The 21,458-nt window shown below is 35.3% G+C and overlaps 1 protein-coding gene across 1 annotated transcript in view; it reads left to right on the top strand.

Moving 5' to 3' along the window:
- Positions 1-1,467: 1,467 nt before the first annotated feature.
- LOC138699970 (UDP-glycosyltransferase UGT5-like) overlaps positions 1,468-21,458 on the top strand; it is a 72,055-nt gene continuing 52,064 nt past the window's right edge. Inside the window, exons 1-2 of the mRNA XM_069826215.1 lie at positions 1,468-1,612; positions 8,102-10,285. The gene's annotated coding sequence lies outside the window, so the exon portion shown is untranslated. The remainder of the gene's footprint in view (positions 1,613-8,101; positions 10,286-21,458) is intronic.

Genomic DNA, 21,458 nt, shown 5'->3' with positions numbered 1-21,458 from the left:
GAGGTCAGTGACCCTTAACTGACTTACAAGCACAGTCTAGTATATACAGTCACGAAACTCAATACGTAGTAAATATGCATCTATAGATTAGTTGCTAACCGCTAGGATCGCTAATCTCGCCTCATTACAGACAATGCGAAATAGTACCGGCACAGCCTATTGTTCCTAGCACCCTCACAACTCAAGCTTCGTGACTGTATATACTAGAGTGTTTATGCTGGAGTACATGTGATCGAAAGGCGTGCGTATAATCTAAACTGAGAGGCATTTCACAATACGGTCATGCGTAAAACATCAGACCGTGACACTATATATATATACAGCGCTTTTTTTCAGCCGGAACGGTCCGGAACGCGTTCCGGTAAACTTTTTGTCATTACAAATTCCAACGAGATATATTTTATAAGCGAAATTGAAAATTAAAATTGTCGCCACTGCCGAGTCCAAGAGTTTACATTTTCTCATTATTGTCGTTGGTGCAAAAGTAACTCGTGCAATCTAGTGCTGCCATCTTCCGTTATTGATCCTGAAACTATAGCTCGAAATCGCAAAATTTCCGTTATTCTTAAAATCGATGAGCTCCGTTTGGAACTTATTGTGCCTAATATTTTTATATCTACGTTTTTGTTGTATAATGTGAGATCGAGTGATAGAGTTCCGGTAAACTTTTTTCCAGAAAAAAGCACTGTGTATATATATATATATATATATATATATATATATATATATATATATAACAATTAAAGCAAGGGAAAAAGTAAATAGGGCGTTGTTTACTTAAACAGATATCAATATATTTTCACGTATATATCATTTGCCTCCCGTTTCAGTTACCTGTCATCATATCATAATCTCTTCACACGCACGCAAAACAGCCGCATACTAGCCATACCAACACATAAGACATCATCGTATTCATCATCATACACAATCTCGCTCTCGCGCTTGTGGAATACCCTAACCAGTGACATCAGACACTGTCGGAATTTAGTAGCGTTCAAAAGCAAGCTTATTAAGCATTTTCTTACTGCGTAGAGTAGGTTTAATTTTTAATTAATCAATAAAAAATTATTCTCTCTTCGTAACTTTTACAATAAAGTGTCTAGCTTTTATTAATCAGTTAATCTTTTAGTGCTTTGATTTTTATTGTATTGTAAATATAATATTAATTGTAATTATAATTGTAATTGTATTCTTAATATTGTAGTTTTAATCCCCTGGTAGAGGGGAAGAGAAGTCCTGATGACCTTATCTCTACCAGATTAAATAAATAAATACATAAGTAAATAAATAAATGAATAAATAAATAAATGAATAAATAAATAAATAATATCGTTAAGAAAGAAAAAAAGGAGAAATATAGTTGTCTACGTAGCAGGGCCCTAATGAGTAATTGAACATGTCTGTAATTTCCATTTCTAAACTTAGTCACACTTCTGTTTGAATTGTATGATCCAACAGCTGTGTATACAAATACTCATAACAAATCGTCGTGTGTATATAAAGCAAGTTCACTCCTTCTGCTGCCTGACTCACGTCGCTATGGCTGCCACGTTCCTGCGTTTCTTGGTGATCCTCCTGGCCTGCATAGTACTGCTGGTATCAGCAGGAAGTGAGTATGACATCTATCACAGATAGGCCTACAGTATTTTTTAGGATTTGGTTTTGGTAGGAACGGGAATGGAATGTTCAATCGGTTTCGGTGGGATTGGGAAAGGAGTGAACGATTTCTTGGTATTACAACGAGAAAGAACGGACAGGATTTGGGATAGTAAGGTCACAGTCTACTATATACAGTCACGAAGCTTGTGTTTTTTTTGCAAATCTCGTGATAAAGCGCTCCAAGCGGTTAGCAACTAGAAACAATAGACTGTCCATGGTCGACTTTGGACTGTGTCGTATTTCTATCGAGTGCTAGCTCGTTGCGTATTTCACATTGATGCTTGTGAAATGTTCGTTATTGGTTATAATGAAAATGTTAATGGCTAAAATATAATAATTGGAATAATAATATGGGACAAGGAGGAGACGTTAGTAGTGTTATAAATTGTAGCAACAGTAAGAGAAAGAGGCTAGAGTTATCCTTTTTCCGGTTTCCGAAAGATTCCTGGGTTTTCACAAGAATGCTGTGCAGAAACAAAACTGTTAATTTGAAGTTCTTTGTGATTGTTAGAATACATTATATCCTTAAATTTCACAATGAAATGTTTCAGTCTAACCGAAAGGACATTAGATACCGGTTAAAGTTCTGTCACTTAGGCTGCTAAATTTCCAGAGAAATAAAGGTTAGGTCTACTTTTTTTTTTCAGAGGATATATTTTTAATTGCAGGTATTAATTTTTTTATAATTTTTATGTGTTATTTTACTAAAGACGTAGAAAAATTAAGTTTGTTTTAATGAAATTTATTGATCACGTTTTATTTTCAATTCTGGTGGGATTATTATTGCTTAGGCCTACTGTTTTCTTCAAAGGATATGTTTTTAATTATAGCTGTTACTTTTGTTGTTATTTTTATTTGCTACTTTACTAGAGACGTAGAAAAAGTCTGTTACAATAAAATTTATTGATCACGTTTTATTTCCAATTCTGGTGTGATTATTATTGCTTAACCTCATCCCACTTTATTAACTACGTAAGCCTACACTACAAGTACCGGTACACGTAAGTTACTCCATTATTTCATATTTCCATTATTACTGTTGTAAAGAGAAATGCAAATTAATATTTATTGGTTTCATAGTTAATTATCGCTATAATCTTGAATGAGTGAAGCTATTATAGTAAATTTCAGTTCGTTTTGCACAAACAAAAATTATATTAACTTATTTCTTGCAGGTATCTTCGAGTTTATGGTGGAATTTAATATACTTCATTAAAATAATAAATTAACTTTATGCATTTAATATTTCAATAATGGAAGGAAGGTGTTAATTTTTCCAAAAGAACACGACAACGAAAGTGTAACATATTTTGTCGGCTGCTAGGAGAGAGATCTGCGTTGATTAGGCGATAGTAGCGATCCTAGTGGTGGGCAACTACCCATGTTTGCATTTTTACTACATATTGAGCTTCGCGACTGTATATAGTAGACTGTGGTAAGGTGACGTCACAGCGTAACTGACTTCTAAAGCAGACCCGTGCGCGCTTTGCCCGTACGAACGTGTTCTTGCCCCGCTGGCAAGGTGAGTCCACAGTTCCTCTCTCGGGTGCAAGCTCGCCATCAGTGGCTCGCATTGTAGAATTTTATGACACGGAGTGTTTTAAAGTTCAATGAGTAATATAATACATAAATTACAATATTATCACTAACTGACGAATGTGATCAAACCGAAGACGAGTTTTAATAGGCCTACTAGGCTAAATGCTTAACAAAAATTATATTAAATGCATTTAAAGCATTATCTACTCATTTAATTTTCACATTTCTTTAGCAAATCATATTTCTGCGTCTGACGGCCCTGTATGACATGGTAAGACACTGATGCATTTTCATTAGATTAGGACAAAATTCTTCTACAGAAATCATTAAGCGTTTGTTAATAATATCTCCATTATCAATATTTTGTACAGGTTTTGCTAAATGTAAAGAAATTCGGTAGCTGAGTCGATAAGCTGGCTCGCTCTTTATCTGTTCCTCAGTCTCTCTTTAAAAAACAAAATAAAAAATATTTAAGATGTAGTGGTTATCGCTATAACTCCACTGGTCTCATGACAGCACACAAAGTAACTCGACAACTTGCCACGCGAGCGCTCTTGCTGCTCTTTGCCCGTAGAACCCTATAGTGTACGGGTCTGCTTTAAAGTCTCTGTGTACCTAATTAAAAAAGTATATATAACATGACAATTAATTATTAATTTAGTCCTGAAACCGTGATATTTTACAGTAATATTTATATATAAATGATCAGAATTAAGATTTTATGAATATTCAAACATAAGTTACACAATAGGAGAACTATTTTCTTTGACACTAACTATACTTGAAGTATGCCGTAAAGTTTTTAATTACATTTTTGAATAACAATCAAACATCACAAAAGAATACACTTCGATAATTCACTACTTCTTAGTGTTACCTAAAAGATACATTGCAGTTTCTTTTTCTTTGATGGCTATATTGCTCATTTCATAATTGCATATTGTATTAAAATTATTGCATTGCTTAACATTTAACATATTTATTTCTAAATGCTATTATAATGAATTCATATTTTTTTCTATAAAGGGGAGCAAAATACTTCCACTATAGTCAAAAGAAGCCTCGTCATCTTCGATTATTTTACACGGATCATCCTCATCCTTTACCACAGGTTTCAATTGACTACAGTAGCTGGGTTTTGAACACGTGATCTTAGACTTATTTATGTTGGCCACTTATAACTGACATACTTTAGAAGTTTATATTTCGGTAAGCTAACAGCTAGGAATTCTCTCAGAACTCTCTGTGGTGTCTTCGGGGGTTTTTATTTACTAGGAAAAGTTCATTCCTTTCATCCCTCCCTCCAAAGGCCTATAATTACAATAGACCTTGTGACAAAGACTTCGGTACACTCCTTATTCTTCTACAAGATTAGACTTTTATCTGTTCCAACTCAACTTTGTCCTCCCAAAGTAATCTTGGTCCTCCAACAGGCCATTGGCCTTGTGGTGTGTATTATAATATTTGTTTTATTACTCTCGAAGAGTGCAGGAGTTCAATATGTGAAAGCCATTGTTGTTTTATTTCAGCTGCTTTATTTTCCAAGTTGCAAATATTTATTTCTTTTCGTAATAATAGTATTATGCATGTACTGTGGGCCCCTATCACCACGGCATGGCGCGTCCTCAGGTTGCGGATAGACGAGACGGCCTCCAGTTATGGAGGGTAGCTGCGAATATATTGAATAAGCAGTCGTGGACAGCTGATAAGGGGTGATCCTCCAGCTTTGTTGTTGGGCGAAGGGCTAACAACTAATCACCGTAAAAAACAGCTTGTTACGTAACCTAACAATAAGCCTCGGATATTCGGGCTTATGTGAGGGCGGCAATGAACCTCCGGGTTCCATAAAAGCCAGTAAGTAAGTAAGTATTCCCAAATCCTTTTACGAGGTGGAGAAAGAAGACTAAGAGTAGAAAAGAATGGGCTACAGTCACAGTCTAGGATATACAGTCAAGGAGCTCAATACGTAGGGAATATGCACTAGGAACGCTACTATCGCCTCATTACAAACAATGCGAAATAGTACTGGCTATTGTTCCTAGTACCCTCACAATTCAAGCTTCGTGACTGTATATACTAGACTGTGCTACAGTTATAAGGGAGGCTAAGGTTCTCAGAAGACCGTAACGTCCAGGAGTAAGTAAATACAGTATTCCCAAATCCTTTATATTTTTCTTGATTGCATATGTGAAGTAATCGTTCATTAGGCTACTCTTTATGAAATGAATGGAATGAATCACAACTGAGAAAATATACACACAGTTTTTTTCATGAAGTAAATATGCTTATCTTAAAATTATTTAAAATGTATCTTTGTTATAATGATTATGCGTTTAAATTTATCTTAATTAAAATATATCTCCAAAGAGATTCTCAGCGTAACTGGAGTATGCGAGTGGCTCGGCCTGGAGACAGGTAGTCGCGTTGCAGTTTTTCCACAATATATTTATTCAGTACTTTGCTTTGTGCAACTGTAATATAGTTTATTATTGTACCGTTTATGTCCTCTTAGTGAACAGCAGTAAGAGAGGGCAGTTTTCTCTTTTGATTTACGTCAATTTTCCTTAACTTTTATAACCCCCTCCGATTGGGACAATTCTCTTAGCAAATTGAAACAAAATATCAAGAATAAAACTTGCTGTACCGGTAGGGCCTATATAAAAATGTTAAAATCGAATGGAAGAGGATTCATTCATTCATTTATAGTTTTCTGTGCAAGAGAAGGTATTTCCTATTTTCTGTCTTCCTCTTAGTCTCCGCATATGATCCATATAACTTAATGTGGTCTATCATCTGATATTTACTTCTGCATCGAACTCTTCTCCCGTTCATCATTCCTTTCAGTGCATCCTTCAGTAGGCAGTTTCTTCTCAGTCAGTGATCCAACCAATTCCTTTTTCTCTCCCTAATCAGTTTCAGCTTCATTTTTTCCTTCACCCACTCATTCCAACACAGCTTCAGCTTCATTTCTTATTCTGTCTATCCATTTCATCCGTTCCATTCTTCTCCATATCCACATTTCAAATGCTTCTAGTCGCTTCTCTTCACTTCGTCGTAATGTCCATGTTTCTTCCCCATACAATACCACACTACAAACAAAGCACTTCACTAGTCTCTTAGTTATTTTTCCTGAGGTCCGCAGAAAAGGATAAGGAGATTTTATTTTTATATTCAGCACCTACAAACAGAGCTAAAATCATTCCGTTTACCATTAGATTTTATAGATCAGGGAGTGATATATTGATAGGTTGATACATAAATTCGTATTAAACCCTGAAGCATTCACTTTACATAAGTAAGATACATACTTAAACTAATCAATATTCTACTTTCCTACATGTTTGGAGTTGAAGAAATCGTCAAGCCAATTATTTTGAATAGCAGCTTCGTTATTAAAGGAGATTTCACGCAGATTGTTAGATTGAAAGAGTGTAAGATGAAAATCTGATGCAGCAAAATCAGGAGAATATGATGGATGTAGAATTACCACCCAACTGGGGATCTTAGATTTTGAATTGAATCGGTCATTTGCAAAACCACATCAGTCCACATTTTTACGAAAATGAATTACCGCTACTGTAGGAAGCATTATGAGTAGACGCATCATTTCCAGTCAAAACAACATGAGTCCGATCATTACTAAGCATTATATAAAATCTTAAAATATTGAGTTCTTTCAAAATCATATCAGTCCCGGACTCATATGGCTTTAATGCTTAACGCCATGATGCAGCCATGACGCATTTGCTATCATGCACTTCTTTGTCAAGGTGTTGGACAGTGAGTGTAGTTCCTAGAGTTCTATAGAAGAAAAAATAATCAACAATGTTCTATGAAAGTACCTGTACCAGATAGAATAGATGTTTTTAATAAAACTACGTCATTTGAAAGCAAAAATGAACAAGATGTGTACTTGTGTACCTTCAAGGACTTGTAGAAGTGCATGATATAAAGAGAAAAAGTCATCAAAGAGAGATCCCAAAGCAAGAAACACCGTCTTTTTTTTAGGGATAATATGCAATTTATGTTATTTCTTATTGTGAACTAAAGATATATCTGTACTCACACATTGCCATTAAACGTGTGACACAATGGTATGAAAATTAATTACTCGCGACTAATTTTTTTAAGTTAGCTATGATATTTTGAATTTAATTTGTGGGTGATATGAAGCATTTTGAATATGGAATAAAAATAGCAATATCAATTAATTGAAAACTGTATAATGTATTTCATACTACAACAAACAATACACTCCATATTTTGTCAGGATACTGGAGTTATTATTGGTACTTGTTAAAACAACACGAGTCCAAGAAATTAAAAAATATTTTAAGGTGATATGAAATGAGATAATTAAGATACAATGCTTTTTAATCAGTTATACTAATGTATGGTCCTCCTGTAAAAATTTCACAGACCTAACAGAAAATCCATTAACTATAGGTAGTTTTCTCCATTTTTCTCGAAACTTATTTTCTGTGACTCATGCGGTTTTACAAATGACCGATTTAATTTCGGCAAGACTACATAATAGGCGAGTTCCTAAATTAAACGTAGAATCAGCTGTCAGATGCAAAAGATCACAGGTACATTTTGAGTAAAACTAAAAGTTGAGAAGTTACAAGCAATGTTCCATACATTTTCCAAACTACATAAAAGAGTTTATATATTCTGCTACAAGATTAGGCTACCTTGGAAACGACCGTTGAGTCAGCACAACGCCTGACCTCTACCCGAGGTAACAGAAAATTCTGACGACGACGGGTGAATTCAGTTCCAAAGTTTACTTTATGCGCTGCGTATACATTGTACTGCTAAAATTTCATAGCGCTCGTACGTAGTGACATAATACTATCAAGTGTAAGTTTCAGTGAGGTTTGTTGTTCTTTGTCCTCAGGTCGTGGTCCAGCGGCGAACTGCGGGGAAATGGGTGCCTGCATGACCAAATGTCCTGATAAACTAGTCCTCAGGAACAACGACGACTGTGCAGAGCCCCTCGTGTGCTGTACCCTGCTGTGAAGAACCATAATTAACTGACTTGTCTACAATTTAAACAATAAAATATAATCAAATCACAGTATGATTCCACTGCTACCTCAGTTCTGGAAACTTCTTTAAGAGAAAATATAGGCAATTTAAAGACAATACTGTAGTAATAATAATAATAATAATAATAATAATAATAATAATAATAATAATAATAATAATAATATGAGCCATTCGTTACCTCAGGAATCCTAACTGCACGTGAAGGCAAGCAGAAAGTGGACTAAAAAGCTTCCCTTCCTCATTATGATTACACTTGCAGCTAGTTAGCTCACATATCCCCACCGTGAGGTTCTTACTGTAAGCTATAGAGCACACATTCATTTGGTTCCATGAGATAATCTTTTTTTAATGGTTTATTTTACGACGCTTTATCAACTGATATGGTTTTACGACGCTTTATCAACTGATATGGTTATCTGACGTCTGAGTGAGATGAAGGTGTTAATGCCGGCGAAATGAGTTCAAGGTCGAACGCCGAAATTTACCCAGCACTTGTTCTTAATGGGTTGAGGGCAAACCCCGGGTAAAACCTCAATCAGGTAACTTGTCTCAACCAGGTTTTGAACCCGGGCCCGCTTGTTTAACGGTCAGGCAGGCTAACCTTTACTCCACAGAGGTGGACACCATGAGATAAAGAATGACTTATAATAATATTTTTTCTGCTTTTTCCGTAACTTTAGCAAAGATTCACGTAAGTAATTTAGCAATTCGAACATACTTGGAGAGAGGAAGTCTTTTATTATTATTATTATTATTATTATTATTATTATTATTATTATTATATTGAAAATATTACTTATACAGACAGATTTACTGAAATTATAGCAATAATAATAATAATAATAATAATAATAATAATAATAATAATAATAATAATAATGCCAGGAGACACATTACATATTTAAAGTTATAAAAGGTAATAAAAACAAATCAACAATTAATAAAATTGCATAACATACAAAATACCATGTTGGATATGCAACATTTATACACTTACTTCATTCGGAGATTTCTTCCAAGGTCCTATAATGTTATTTCGTGTTGTATATTCCTTCCCGATGTTCCTCAGCATTTTGTTTTTCACTAACAGTTTAGTTTATTAAAATTTTTAAACTTTTAGTTGTGTAAACACATGAAATGCAAGCACAATGTTTATTGAACAATATACTGGCACGCCTTTTAATGTTACGATGATTTGTGTCATTAATATAAAATTGCATTCATCAATTGCTAAATAAGTTGGTAAAATTTCTGGTCCAAAAAATGAAGGTACCATTGTATACGGCAGTGTTTGGAAAAATAATTTTTCAGCAGTGAAAAAGTAAAATTAAAATATACAAATGATATTTATCTTAAACAGCAAATCTTTCTTTAGCAGATATTGTTTTTCTGTAGTTAGTGTCTTCCTTCTGTACGTTTCGTCCTTTTGAATGAGCAATAATCTCTTGAAACTGTTTCTGTTAAACGAAAGTACTGTTGAAAGTTTTCCTCACCATTTTCTAGGTGGTAATATAAGTGATGGAATTCTCAAGAGTTGGTCCCTACGATTATTAATTTCATTAATTCAGTTCTTCCGCTTCTGTTGCAAAACCAATGCAAACAATAAAAATCCTTCTGGATCCATCCTCTTGGTCATCTTTTATAAATGTCGCTGATGAATCATTAGCATCTAGTGCACCATATTCATTTATATTTTATAGCTCACAAAAGCATAGCGCTAGTATATAGCATAGCGTCCGGTCTGCGATTGCCTTCATGCGACTCTAGTGACGATATGAACAATTATATCTCTCCAGCTTCGAATCATATTTCCTTGTCATGTGTAAATAAAGCAGACCACAGCTTTGCTATGTGGTTCAACCTGTAGTATGAGATGGCAGCACTGCAGGACTGAAAGGTCATTGTTTTTTATTCAGTACGCAGGCAACCAAGACAGTGATTCTTGTACTATCGTAGTAGTATCGTTCTGCGTTTGTCAAACCACAACTCTTGTGATCAACGAGCCCAGAGAGGAATATACAGCAATCGAGAGGTAATTATTGCTTATTATTGTGAAAACATTTTGCCGTCATCATCATCATCTTCATTATAGACTTTACTACTTTAGACTCTTAGGCATCAACATTATAGGGCCGAAGGGGTTAGGGTCCCTCAAAAATTTCACATACGGAACCAGCTCCCCTAATATTCCCAAGTAATACTAGTAATAATTTATATTAGGCCTACTATATTATATCCCATAGTTGTCAGGATAAGTGGGTTCTAGTTATGGATGTGCAGGATTACCACTATGCCAACTATTTAGAAATGCTGAAAGATCGGCAAATATTGTGTGCGTTATGCATGATATTTTACCATAGTGACACAGTTAATATTGCTCTATAAAAGTAAGCGGCATTTTCTATGAGTAAAATACAACATTTCGAACTATAATTTTTAACTATTCGTTCGTTTGTTATTTTCATTTGCGATGTCAATATTTTCACCCTATTACTTTTATAATTTAATTTGCATTAGTTGTAAATAATAAAATTCATTATGGTAAAACTGTAGTCCATTATGACGGCTTTTTTTCCTTTTTTGTTGCAATAATGATGCTATGTCATGGTTTTTCAAAAACGAACGTTATTAAAAAAACTGACTGAAAACAATGTTAAGAATTTCTCCAAAATAAATTACTCGTAAACATTACAAATTGCAAATTTTAAACATCGCTAGAAGTGGACAATTTCTAAAAACAAAATATCTTACTTTTCACAAACGTAGCACAAAATCATACTTTTTATTTCTTTCAATTTTCGCACCGAGAAAAACGTATATGGCAGGAATATGAAACGCCTGAACAAATCAAACCTAACCAGTCACTGATCCTAGATCTTACGGAAAATCGCTTTCTATCTATCTGCCTATCTATCAAAAAAAGCGTATACGCGAGGTATACCAAAAGCCGGAACAAAAAGAAACCTAACCATCAGTCACTGATCCTCGACCTTACGAAAACTCGCTTATTCCACAGTTCCACAATTTGCACAATTTGGCATTTATCGGATAATACACATGTCTTAACAAAACAGATCATAGTTCTTCAATATTCTTCTCCATGATTATTAACCAGGTTCGTGAAATATAATCAAATCTACCATGTGTCATCCATACTATGTCTGGACGTTAATACCTCAATTGAGCCACTGCAGACTACTCCTTAACTCCCCACTCCACCTTCCCCGGCAGAGACAGTTATGTATCGGATCGATACGAGTAGACCTGAAGGTAAGCATTTCTGAGTGACAGATTGTTCAAGGCATGCATCATTGCTATCGACCCTCGCTGGTCGCCTAAAATCCACCACTGACGCACAGTGATTTACTATATGTTCGTTTCTAAAGCAGTTGAAGCAGAAAAGAAATGGATTGGCATACACCACCCCTTCATTTCTTCCTCCACAAATAGTGTACAGTAGTGGGAAAAAAAACCGGACCGACCCTTGTAGCTGATTTGAGTCATAGATTGAAATTTTGCTAGTCACGAAACACATCCATCTTGTATAATGATTGTAACAATGGAATTTATTGAATTTATTCGATTATTACCGTCTTTTGTTTCCTTCAGTGCCTCAAACTTACAGACGAAAAAACTTCGAGTGTTTTATTTTCATCTGGCATCAATATTACATTTCTACCTCTATTCGGCAAAGATAACTGTGTATTTTTACATTAAATAGCAGTACATACCTCTGGCTTCACTATCCATGTTGAAATTACCACAGTTTGACACACTACACAGCACAGGATTTTTTTGTATCAGCTACAAGGGTCGGTCCGGTTTTTTTGCCACTACTGTACCTGTATGCTTGTGCATGCAGTAAGCAGAGGTTGAACTAGGTACCATGCGTTCTAATCAGGGGTACCGTCGACCGGGTATACTTTACACAAGGGGGGTAACTTTACACATTTCTAGAAAAAATGTTTAGAAGGCAGCACATTACAGACAATGTGTAACAACTCCGTAGAACTGATTCTATGTGACAACAGCACATATGTGTAGTAGACTGAAGTGTGTGCCATTATTAAAGCTGTTATACACCATTTTCTAGATTAGAATTGGTAGAATGTGGCGAATAAATGGTAGGTTTCGTTTTAATTTCCAAGAAACATGGGAATAAGACTGTTTTGTTATTATGAATAAAGATAAAGCTCAATGTCTCAACTGTTCAGTTCAGATTCATATGAAACATTATATTAGAACATAAGAAGAATTTTGACGAACATAAACTTACAGGTAAGAGTTTAAAATAGGATCGTTAGAAATGGTTTATATTAATAAAATAGTTGTTACAAGCGATAAAGCAATGTATAATTTTAATTGGGCGCGCTTCCGTACAGGGGCAGCGCCAAAATGGCGCCAAAAAAAAAGAGAAAGAAACTACATAATATAGCAATGAAATATCCTGAACGATTTTGAAGAGAAACGCACCATTTCCGAGAAAAAAAATATACCATCACAACACCTCAAAAAATGCTCAAGGCAGAAACAAAAAAAAAAAAGTATCATTTATCTCATATCCTCTCTTTCCACTCCCTCTACCTCCCTCGCACACTCTTCTACACTCTCATTCTTCCATCCTTTTTCCCCCCTTTCTCCCCACACAACTACTTTATTTCTACTACCTAATTTTATGCCTACATTACACACCTTATCATTAACACACATTTTTACTTACCTTGCCAGTGATGAGACTCGAACCACCGACGTTCATTTCTATCCTCCATAGCCTTAACCATTAGGTTACAAGAACACTTGCGAAAAATACGCTTGAAACTTATACAAAACCTCAACCCAATCACAAATCTCCAAATTTACGTCATATACTACGTCACCCACTACGTCACATCTTACAAAGAAAGACATTCCTCTCCACCAGTCGCTTAATAACAAGGTATTCGACTAACCTACTATCGATATATCTCGAAAACACTGTCACTACCACTCTTCAAACGCCGATTTCAAATGACATAACTCACAAACACACCGACCATCGATCAACATGACACAAACTGATGTCTAACCTTTCCAAAAAACCCTAAACTAACCATTTTCAAATACACACACCTAAATTGACATCTAACCTTTCCAAAAAAAACCCTAAACTAACGTCTAACCTAACCTAACCTAACCTAATCTAACCTAACCTAACCTAAACTAACATTTTTCAAATACACACACCTAAACTGACGTCTAACCTTTCCAAAAAATCCTAAACTAACGTCTAACCTAACCTAACCTAACCTAATCTAACCTAACCTTACCTAAACTAAAATTTTTCAAATACACACACCTAAACTGACGTCTAACCTTTCCAAAAAAAACCCTAACCTAACCTAACCTAACCTAACTTAAACTAAAATTTTTCAAATACACACACCTAAACTGACGTCTAACCTTTCCAAAAAAAACCCTAAACTGACTTCTAACCTTTCCAAAAACCCTAAAGTAACATTTTTCAAATACACACACCTAAAGTGACATCTAACCTTTCCAAAAAACCCTAAACTGACGTCTAATCTTTCCAAGAAACCCTAAACTAACATTTTTCAAATACGTACACCTAAATTGACGTCTAACCTTTCAAAAAAAATCCCTCAACTGACGTCTAAGATTTCCAAAAAACCCTAAACTAACATTTTTCAAATACACACACCTAAACTGACGTCTAACCCTAAACTAACATGTAACTTATCACTAATCTATGTCAAATTTCTTTAGTCTAAAATCTAACTAATCAACGATAGGCTATGTGGAAACCAGACTTAAATAATTTAGCGTTCTTACACACTTCAAACTCCCCATGACGTCAACTGACGTCATCACATTCGATCTGTGTACACCATTCCTAACAACAGTCAATTCGTGTACACAGCTCTACGAACACCTTTCCAGATAACAGTCAATCCGTGTATACAGCTCTACGTAAAGAACATACAACAAGAACTAACGTCATTACACAAGCCGTCAATAAAACAACAAAAGCTTGAAAGGTACGTAAAGTAATATCACCCACTAAGATAAAAAATAATCTGATAGCTACATTATATTCGCAACACGAAAATGGCGTCCCATTACAACCGTCTCGTAACCTCTCTGTGCCATAACATAACCACGTTCAATATTATAATATACCGTGTCGAAAGCACTTGATCCTCGTAAAAAAATACGCTTATCAATATTAAGTAACTATTAAATCAGTACAAAGTACCATAATCCCAATTTGGCGCTGCCCCTGTACGGAAGCGTGTCCTTTTAATTTAATTTGTTGTGCAGATTAAAATAGTGAGAAAGTTTTCAAGAATCTGAAACAGCGAAAGAGAAGGGCCTCTCTCAGAGAGCTTAGCTTACCCCGCTACCTTAGTTGCTGTTGTATGTAGGTACTCATGTTGACTGCTCTGTTTACAATACGAGTTCCTCGTCCCGGTCTACAATAATAAATTGTTAATGAAAAAGAAAAATACCTTTTTTCAAATTTCAGGTGAAACCGGTAAGAAATTGTATTGATTATTATTTAATGACAAGTCTCCTAACTTAGTATTTTCGCAGCTAAGATGCTGGTAATCGTTGAATCTACGTATGTCTGCGAACATTTTTTTCTAAAATGAATCTGATGAAAAATATGGGAAGTATGCGTCTAACAGCCTATCTTCTCGTAACTGCTTTACGTTTATGTAGTGTCTAATAGTATACATCCTAATATAGACAGACTCGTCCTGACAACAGTATAGGCGATCTAGAATTCTAGAGCACATACTTGGAGTGCTAAGCCACAGTGACCATATGAATGTCTGTATTTCGTACTTGACCTGTTCTGAAATGTTCAATGTAATGGCATACCACATTAGTTTTGTACATCCCTAAGCGGAAGAGAAGCCAAGTTCATGTACAGTAGTTGTCGGTTGATATAAACACAGCAGCTACGTCCGAAATTTTGTGGAAGGAGTGAATGCGATCATTTTACCTCCCTTCCGTTATGCCGCATGGATGGGCAACTCGTGCTCCCAAAGTGCTAAAAAACCTTGAAAGAGAGAAAGACAGACTGAGCCAGCCGCAGCAGTTACAAGTTGTTTGTAGTTTCGCTGCAAAAGCAGTTCATTGCCACGGTGCGCTCTGGCGGTTCATGCAGATGGTCGTCATATTTTCTCGATGATTTGAATTTCAGAATGACGCATGGTACAATAATTATAGTAATTTTAGACAGATTGTACCTAAACACATAACAAAATTATATCATTTTCTAGCTTTGTAAGTTAGTACTGGATACACACACTGAATACAACCTTTTCAAGATACAACAAATATTGCTGCAACATTTATATATTATTCCAATGTTCGTTAATATTTCTTATTAATTATTATATGTCTTATTTGAAACGTAGAACGGTAGAATTTACAAGTCTTTATTCATTAAAGAGTCCTATTCCTCTGTTCTCAGAAAGGTCTATATTCGCAAACAATAACAAATTCAAGGAAGTAATTTTTACATGTCACGGCAGATAAAACAAGCTTACTTCTGAGCTCTTTCTTTATTTTGAGAGCTTTTAAACTTCTTTCTTGCTGCCTCAAGCACATAAGTATATATGGAAGCAAAGAGTATATTTGGAAATTCTGACACAGGCAACATTACGAACAGTTCGATTCCTGATTTTGCTGGAATCTGAGTGGCGTTCTGTTCTGTAGATTTATTAATTCAAGCCATAAATTTTCAGGATTTTCTATCGGCGTAAGCAAAAAGATTTCAGAAAAATTGCCTGAAAGTTTAGATTTGCATAATATATACGTCACTGTGTACGTTAACAGAAAACCACAATTTCAAGTCACACAGAGCTTGTGTGCACTCGATGTGGGTCTCTGGCGTTTCGTCAGCCCACGCGAGTTGTGTGGATATAAAGGGAAAAGTTGGGACGGTGTCGGGTGGAGTTCCCGGGTAGCTCAGTTGGGAGAGCGCTGGTACGTTCAACCAGACGTCCCGGGATCGATACCCGGCCCCGGAACAATTTTTCCCTTGAAATTATTCAAATCTGCTTTACAGGAAGCTTTACCTGAAAGTTTAGATTTGCATAATATATACGTCACTGTGTACGTTAACAGAAAACCACAATTTCAAGTCACACAGAGCTTGTGTGCACTCGATGTGGGTCTCTGGCGTTTCGTCAGCCCACGCGAGTTGTGTGGATATAAAGGGAAAAGTTGAGACGGTGTCGGGTGGAGTTCCCGGGTAGCTCAGTTGGGAGAGCGCTGGTACGTTCAACCAGACGTCCCGGGATCGATACCCGGCCCCGGAACAATTTTTCCCTTGAAATTATTCAAATCTGCTTTACAGGAAGCTTTACCTGAAAGTTTAGATTTGCAGAAAAATTTCGATTCCTTGCCAATTGTCACTGTTTATCCAAACTTAGCAGTGAATTCTGCTGTAGATCTTGAAGTAGGGTCTTATATTTTATAAGAAGATTTTCTTATCACGCTTCAAGATAGTTTATAGTCAAAGAAAGTGAAGTTGTCTATGTTCTACATAATACTGCCACATTTCAAATTTATCCATAAATATTCTTAGCTAGTCGATTATATGTCGTGCAATTCTGTAACTCGAACGCACAACGTGCTAATGATATTTGATATCAGTCTCACCTTGTTGATATCTAATTTTACCTTTATCTCTTCTAAAGCAGATGCAGACAGTATTTCTTTACTAAAACCTTCAATGTTTATTTGTAACATAAAATGTCATGCGTAAGAAAGTGTAATAGAATACAAGCTTTACCTCTCTTCTTAATAAAAAAATTCTCTTTTTACTCGTAACTAAAGGGAAATGAACTGGGAATTATATTGTTTTTCACTTAAAACGAGCCTCCACTTACTGCAGACGCGATCGAACTTGTGTCTTGAAAGAATCGCACACAGACAGTACAGCTAGTACAGAGTCCGTTCTACCTGCACTGAGATTGTGTTGACACTTTGAGAGCACGAGTTGCCCACCCATGCCTTATACCCATGCCTAGCTTAGACCTGTTGGCCTGTTCCATCTTCAGAAAAGTACATTTCGTCTTTCTATTGATATATAGCCTACTAGTGCTGTCGATCGATCAAAATATTTAATCGATTAACTATTTGAATTTGATCGAGTTGAAAAAATGTTTTAATATACTGTAATACACAATAAAATTGTTAAATTTAACTTGTGTTCGGTGATAAGCATAAGTATTAAATGTTGTATATCTGTATATTATACTGTATCGTTATATTACAAAACAATTTTAATTACTTAATAACATATTTATTATGAGGCTTATAATTTATTGTGTCAAATTCTCCGGAAATTTTTCAGAAACTTAAGTAAGAAAAAGTATGAAGACTCACCTAGTCAATACTGCTTCATCTATGATTTTAAACATGTGAATGAATTCACATGCTCCGCTCTATGTTTAGTACGTAACAATGTTTCCTGCATCACTAAACACGAAAAAACTTTTTTTCTGTCAAGCACTTCTCCACGATCATTATATTTAAATCCAAACGTTTCATCGAGTTAACCTGGAGTTTACACTTTTCACAGACCACAGAAAACTGATTTTTTTTATTTATCAAACTAAACACACAACCGTCTTATACAAACTGAGTATAGAAACTGCAAGCACCTAATTACAGCGGTCGAAACAGAAGACTGGCCCCTATTGTAATCCGAATTACTGTACCAGATTTTAGAAAAAGAAGAAGATAGTTACCCATTATGGGCAGTGTTGTCCTCAGAGGATCTCAGAACAGCGACACATTCCATTTCTTTGTTTGTAGTCGATAATACGTAGTCATCATCTTTCTTTCATATTATTTGTAACGATTATTATACGTAACATTGAAACAGATACATCTCTACATCCATTCAAAATTGGATAAATATTTGTCTGATTTTTTTTACTAAGAATAGACCATATTATTATCAACCCCTAAAAATATTTCCTATTCCTTCTGAATACTCTGAATAGAAAGATAAATGTTTAAGGATATATGCATGAAGTAAATTTCCTTAGGATAAGTCTCCATATGCAATCACAGAGGTATTCCATTATGCGGGGAGGCGTCGGATACCGTCAGCGAAAAAAAGTACTTTGCTCATTGAACAATTTCAGTATCGGTGACTCGTCATGTGCGAAACCTGTGCTGAACAACTTTTTGCAAGTATCCGAAAGTCACACGGTGACATTGGGTCTGAAGCTGGGTGGCCTTGAGCCTCCACAACTTTTCCTCATATATTCCGAACATTTCTCCTTTGGACGGACTTGTAATAACACTAGCCATATTAACAGGCACCTGACGTCTACATTCATGCTGTATATAAAAGGAAACTGTTTTCGATTGCTCTACGTCAGGCGTGTCCAAAGCGCCAAATCACTGCTGAATGCAGCCCGCAGTGCTTGAATCTAGGTTTGAGGAGTGTGGATGGAGAGGTAGCTGATACTGATCACAAAGTGTGGTAGTGGTGGATTACTTCATTTAACAGTTACCAATAACTTTATTTATCGAACTATCAACATAAAATAATAGTATATATTTACACAAAATTATTCCTTAAAATATTTCCCTACAGCTATTACTAGGCTGTGGATGCGGGATGACTTATCGTTGAATGTAGGTGCACATTTACTATATGTTACATTTCTTTCATTCAGACTATTGGCTCAACAGGTTTTAAACGTAAACAGACGACGTCAACATGCTACTGTATCTCCTTACAGTCAGAAGGAAAAGAAAAATGAAGTACTGTAGCACATACCTAGTCATCATTGATGCAATTACTAGCGTTGCAGTAAACGACGATATATTCTCGTAAGTTGTCGAAGTTGAATCATCTTCGTCTATCGCTTAAACAGTTTTTCTGAAGAAAGCGTCTAAAATGGGGATCACTCAATTTCTTTAGAGGAATATTTGCACTGAGCATCATGTACATGTCTTTGCAAAATGTTTCGTTTAGACTCTCACTACTAAATGATGATGATGATGATGATGATGTAGATGGTTCCTCAGATTTCATTTCAACGCATTTCCTGTGCGATGTACTGTTGCAATGTTTCTCTATAGCCTGAGTTGTTTTGGTTTTTATTTCAATTTTACGTACATTACACACGATATTGTCTTCGTTAATGCATGAAATATCACTCCCATACTTAATTGCACTTCGTATCTCTGAGCGAATTGAACGTTTTGCCTTCGACATTATGAAGTGATCAGCACAGCACTATTCAACGCGTACTAAATACTTGAGCAGGATAACACAACTGCACACATTGTATTGCAATATTACATTGTATTGAACGGACCGGGGTTCCTTCGTTCTGTACGCTGCTGTACACAAAAGACGGACGACGCGGCACGTGCCATATACTCTGATACGAAACAACTTCACTTTTCCTTAAGTCATCCCGCATACACTATCTGGTTATTACTTTCCATACAACACAACATTTTTTTGAAAATGAATATTATACATGTTACTCTCTTCAGTGAGTTAATGTATAATGCTTCTTATAAAACATTTCATATATTATAGAGGATTCCACGTTAAGAAAATAGCATTGAACATATGGGGGCTGTTCCATTAACTATTTATAAGTATTTTTCTTGAAAACTGGGAATTAATTAGTTTCCTTTAATTCGTAGAACATAATTTCATTGAGAACTAGAGCGATTTCATGTGCTAAAATTATGTTACACCTCTAAAATTACCATATATTTAATTTACGAATGACGGGATAACAGTTAAATTGATGGAATAGTCTTCCGCTTCCTTACCAAACATCCCCGCTGATAAATTTAACAGACAAGTAGGGGTGATACAGATGAGGCTGAGATTTCACACTGTTAAAACACGTACAATATTGCCTGCACTTAATATAAAGTACACAAAATTTAACTCTCAGGAAAACAACAAAGGCATTAGGTATGTAACTTAGGTTCTTGTTTAATTATAGTGTGAATTTAATAACGGAAATCGTGTGCTGCACATAATCCTAAATTTGTATTATAAGCACTTCTTAACCTAATAAAATAACTGTATTGATGTTTAACACAGTTTTATTAGTATTATTATTATTATTATTATTATTATTATTATTATTATTATTATTATTGGTACTATTATTTGTAATTGCAGTAACTTTTTAGGTGCCTAAACTGTATTTTAATGCCTACTTTCGATCATTATGGAGCCTAGTTGAGGTGTGTAAAAGTTTGTTAATGGCCTAAATGTCCGAAGTATAGTTATAATGTATATAAAATGTACCGTATTGTATATTTTTTCAGGCATTATGGCAATAATAGCTTTTTATCATTTGAACGGACTGAACATACCTATCTTGTGCGATAAACTTGCTAGAACGCTGTACGTGTTAGAAAGAGAGTGAGATGGAGATATTGTACCTCACTCTTTCTTCTAACGGAGGCTTCTTGCGGCAACAGTGTACGACAAAAGACCCATAAGACCAATGCTTTTTTCTTAAGCTGGAATACTGTATAACGAATTGTTACTGTATCAGCTATTAATTACGTATTTCCTATATCAAATCAATAATTCACTGTAAAGAACTTGGTTTATACAGGCGGTATGAGTGGTCCAAATTTTAACAGGAGGTTCATTGTATGAAATAGAACCAATAATTCTAATGAAATATTTTTCTACAACGCATAGTTCAACAATAAAAAAATAAATTGTGTAGAAAATTTCGTTGCTGAGTTTTCATATCTCTTTAAAATTTTAAGGTTTACTATGAATGTCGCGATAGATATTAAACATATGAACAATTTATGTCTTTGGCCTTTTTTTCATAAAATGAATCGTTTATTCACAATTAATGCTCATATTTTATTATCTGTAAGTTCCATGTAACTAAACCACTAGTACTGTACGTGAAAACGTACCACCCTCTCCTCCCTGAATCAGTTTAACCAATATTCGATGTAGGCTACACTGAATTAGTTTAACGCCAGGATGGTTTCCCGGTTGGGAGAAGTTACCTGGTTGAGGTTTTTTCTGGGTTTTCCCTCAACCTAATATGAGCAAATGCTGGGTAGCTTTCGGTGCTGGACCCCGGACTCATTTCACCGGCATTATCACCATCTCATTTAGGCGCTAAATAACCTGAGATGTTGATAAAGCATCATAAAATAAC

Source organism: Periplaneta americana, chromosome 5 (genome assembly GCF_040183065.1).
Source record: "Periplaneta americana isolate PAMFEO1 chromosome 5, P.americana_PAMFEO1_priV1, whole genome shotgun sequence".
In the NCBI taxonomy this organism is placed as follows: Eukaryota; Metazoa; Arthropoda; class Insecta; order Blattodea; family Blattidae; genus Periplaneta; species Periplaneta americana.
The sequence above is the reverse complement of the archived record's forward strand: the minus strand, read 5'-3'. Positions and strand labels throughout refer to the sequence as shown.